At 41.3% G+C, this 4,824-nt stretch overlaps 1 pseudogene; it reads left to right on the plus strand.

Annotated features, from left to right (window-relative positions):
* The first annotated feature begins 217 nt into the window (after nucleotides 1-217).
* On the plus strand, nucleotides 218-649 carry LOC110291782 (annotated as a pseudogene).
* The last annotated feature ends 4,175 nt before the right edge of the window (nucleotides 650-4,824 follow it).

Genomic DNA, 4,824 nt, shown 5'->3' on the forward strand with positions numbered 1-4,824 from the left:
GCTGCTGGGGCAGAGTGTGGCTCTGGCAGGTTAATAGTGATTTAATGGAAGGCCACATATCCAAGCATATATGACCAGATTCAACTGCATTTTACCAGTTTAAATAAAAGAAAATGACACAGTTGAGCAAAGAGGGAAGGGAGGCTGGATCTGAGAGCAGTTGGGGCAGGTGTGTATGTGATCAAAATACACTGAACAGAGCAGCACCAGATCCAAGATGTCGGCTAGCAGGAGGCTGATGAAGGAGCTTGAAGCATCCAGGTTGATGACGCTAATTTATTGACTTGGCAAGGGCTTATTGTTCCTGACAGCCCTCCATATGATAAAGGAGCCTTCAGAATTGAAGTCAACTTTCCAGCTGAGTATCCATTCAAATTCCCCAAGATCACAATTAAAACAAAGATCTACCACACTAACATTGATGAGAAGGGGCAGGTCTGTCTGCCAGTGATTAGGGCTGAAAACTAGAAGCTGGCCACCAAGACTGACCAAGTAATTCAGTCCCTCATAGCACTGGTGAATGGCCCCCAGCCTGAGCACCCACTCTGGGCTGGCCTAGCTGATGAACACTCAAAGGGCCGTAAAAAACTTCTGTAAGAATGCTGAAGAGTTTACAAAGAAATATGGGGAAAAGTGACCTGTGGACTAAAAGTTGTCATTCCAGAAAGTTTGAGCAGAGACCCTGAGCAGTGCATTCAGACACCCTGCAAAGCAGGACTCTGGAAATTGATATGTGTTACCAACTGTCTTCCACTTGTGACAGTTCCTACCTTTCTACAGTTTTCTTAATTAAATGTGGTCTAGGTAACCTGTAAAGAAGGATTAAAACATTCAGATGCTCTTTAAAAGAATAAGTCTCTAATTGAACAAAATTCTCAACCTAATAGTAGATAGAATTGGGCTTGGGAGAGGGGCCAAACCACAGATGGAGCGACCATTCCAGGGCAACTCCTCTGAAACACTGACATGAGCAGACTCTAGGTACATTAGTTCCCTTCTGATTGGGAGATTCATACGTGCTGACATGCCCCCAAAATATTTTCTATTTCTCTGTCCTACAATATGCCTAAGAGTAACAAAATCCATTTCTAAAATGGAAGCAGGAGGCCAAGTCATGTATTTAATTAGAGAGTTGCCAGGGCCTGGACCTCTGGCATTGCATAGGTATACATGGGATAGACAAAGACTTCCATATGTATCTCCTCAAAACAAAGCCCAAAGAAGTGAAATACACAGCCCAGAAGAATTGTGGGTAGCAGGTTCTCTGATGTGTCCTTTGGTATTCAAGATGTTACGCTCCTGGAGTGTCTCGATCACTGAGCATCTCCTATGTTCTCCATCTTGGATCTTCCAGAGAAGTGATGCCAAATTCCTCTCTCATTAGTTCTTTGAAAATACTGACTCATTTTCCTCTCTGAGTACAGAGATGTATCTTAAGCCAATACCTCTGTCTACATTAGTAGAGACAGAAGAAGTAGCGTGTCATGTCTTACATATGACAAGAAAGGTAAGAGGTGACATTGTGTGCTAAAAGGGGGGAAGGTACAGAAACAAGCAGGGGAACACAAAGTCCTGAGGTGTTTCTGTCAAGTTTGTGGGCTGGGGAAAGAGCCCCCAGGATGGGACCCAGCAATCATTTGGCTACACAGGCGAAGCACACACACCAACCACTCCCTTGATCACGACATTTATTTTGTCTGCCATGAATTGCTACAGATTCACAAGTTAGAAAACCTGTGGGCTCTGAGATATTATTTTATTCTCTGATAACTATTAATACCCTTCCTAATAAAAATAAACTCTCATGAACATTGCAAATGTTAATAGGTTCTTTTGATATGAAAGTCATTTTTAAAATATTGAACTTAAGAGTCTAATGAAGTGTGGATATTCTTGTCATGAATAAAGTATACTGTATGTTAGCTATATACTGGAAAGTAGCTTTTCAGATAATATTCAGATCATTAAATAACTCACAGGGCCAATAGTTCAACAGACCATTATTCTGCTGAAGATTCTTGGGTCTGTTTTATGTCTCAAAATAGACCTAAAATCTTGATGATGCTCCTATATCAAGACTACAACACGGAAAAAAAAAAAAAAGGAATGGTTAACATATCATGTTGAAGTGACTAAGCCAATGGCATACCACAGAGAATTTATATATTACCACAGCTGGCAACACATGGAAGCAATTAGTAGGACTATTTTCAGTCACTCAGCCTCTTTGTACAGAACCAGGGCCCCCTAAATCTTCCCAACCGCCTTTTCACCCTTTCTTTCTATCCCATCTCCATTCCTTTGACAGTTCCTGACCCACAAAACCCCTCTCTGCCAGAGACCCCCAGTGGCCACAGAAGGCTGGGACTGGGTAGGTGACCCTTATTATCTTCCCTTTGCTCCATCGGGAGTCTATTCAAATTTCCTGTTAGTCCTGTACAGCCTGCTCACAGAAGCCACTCTTCCAAGCCCATCTCTATTGGCTCAGAGCCCTGCCTATTGGTGCAGACCTAGGGTCCCCTTAGTTCTTCCCCACTGGCTTTTTAGTCTTTCTTTCATTCCTTGGTGACACCCATTGAACAGCAGAAATGCTCACTACCATGGATCCCCACAGCCATCATACGTGGCTAGGACCCAGAGTAGGGGACAGAAACCAAAGGTCTGATCATCCATGGAACAAAAATGAGACCACGTACATACAGCAAGAAACAGCTCAAATGTCCTAACTCCAGATACCTAGATTCCAGCACAAAACACCGATATAAACAACAAAGACAGTGAGCCTCCTCAGAAGCCAGCAACCCTATTGAAATAGGCCCAAAGGAAAGCAATTTAGCTGAAGCAGAAAACAAGAACTTCAATGAGTATACTCAAGGACCTTAAAGAATATGTGAATAATGTGTCATTGAAGACCATGAAAATGCAAATGGTTGAATGAAACAATTCAAGATATGAAATCAGAATTTAACAAGGAAATAGAATCACTAAAGAAAAACTAAACTGAAAGGAAACTGAGAATAAAAACCTGAAGAGGTCAAACAGAACCTCTGATGTCAGCTTTACCAACAGATTGAGATGTAGAAGAGAAAATTTTGGTTCATAACACTAAGAAGGAAATGAATAGCTTAGTCAAAGAAAATGTTAAATCATTAAAAAAAATCCCAGGCACAAAACATTAAGAGAGTCTAGGATACTGTGCAAAGACTAAACTTATGAATAATAGATACAGGGGAAGGAGAAGAAACCTAGGTTGAAATCACAGAAAATGTTTTTAATGAAATAATAGAAGAAAATTTCTCCTATCTAAAGATAGAAATGCCCATCAAGATACAAGAAACAACAGAACACTAAATAGACAAGACCAGAAGAGAAACTTACTACAAAATATAATAAAACAACAAATGAACAGAACCAAGAAAAGATATTAAAAGCTGCATGAGAAAGACTAACCCACATATAGAGGCAGGACCATCAGATTGAGACCTGACTTTTCTGTGGAGACTCTGAAAACCAGCAGGGCCTGTACAGATGTTCTACAAGTTCTGAAATCCTACAGATGCCAGCCAGACTACTATATCCAGAAAAATTTCAGCCACAGTTGACAGAAAAGGAAGCACATTTAACAATAAAAACCAATTTAAGCAAGTTTTAGTTAATTTTTTTCTTTCATACAATATATCTTGATCATGCTTTCTTCTGTAACTCCTTCCAGATTCTCATTTACCTTCCAACCCACTAGACTTTATCCCCCAACTCAGAAAACAAAACAAAGCACTCTATGAGATCACCCGTGTCCCTTGTGTATGGAAGACAGTTTCCTTGGATCCATTCACCACCTCTGGCTTTTACAATCTATCTCCCTTCACATAGATCCCAGAGCCTGAGTGTTGGGAGCTAATGAAGAAATTCCATTTAGAACAGAGTACTTAGGGATAATTTGAACTAAATAAATCAGTACCCAAATCCCCACCAGTTCTAATTATACTGAAAGCAAAGACAAAGGAGCAGGAAGAGGGAAAAGGGTAATGGCTTTTCCTTGTGTAGACAGCACTGAACCTGAAAGAACTGGACAGTGACAAGCGTGTTTGATCTGATACAACAGTGCTGAGCAGGCCAGGAGGCTCTTAGTTTCTACAAAAGTGGTGGGTGAGGGAGAGTAAGGGATTGCAAACAGGAAACCAGTGGGCCAGAGTGCACACAGTGAGACTAAGACAATCTGACAGGTTACTGCATAGACTAGCCTTAGAAGCACAGGGCCCAGGGCTATGGGGAAGCAGAGAAAGATAAGGCAGCTGGTCATCTGGACAGAATTGCACTGTCCAGGAGCAATAGCTGAGCTCTGGCCCCACAAGAGCATCTGCTTGGAATTGATTTTGTCTGTAGAAACATCTGGAATCGAAGAGCACCACTTGGTTATGAGCACTCGGGAGGTTCAGAACAATCTTCTGTTCTGAACACACACACACACGTAAACACACACACACACCAAAGAAAGGAACTAGAATATGAAGATACATAGCCAGGCCTTCTGTACACTTAGAATGTTGAACTGGCAAAGTTCATTCTTGAACATCATGCCACGTTGAACATCAAAGCTGAATTGGGAAGTATGAAGTCGGAGAATACTCTAAACTCAAGAAACTCCCCCATGGTGAGGTTGGCAGCATTCACAGGAGTTCCTGGCCCTTGACCTAGTGTTTGTTTATACAGTGATGATAAATATATCTCTGAAGTAAAATTTGCTTTCCCCAATAATGTTACAAGATGTTTAGTATCCCAGATGGGTCAATATGCTTGTTACTGCTTGGTGGAGTCTATATGAGA

This window comes from Mus caroli, chromosome 3 (genome assembly GCF_900094665.2).
Source record: "Mus caroli chromosome 3, CAROLI_EIJ_v1.1, whole genome shotgun sequence".
Taxonomy (NCBI): domain Eukaryota; kingdom Metazoa; phylum Chordata; class Mammalia; order Rodentia; family Muridae; genus Mus; species Mus caroli.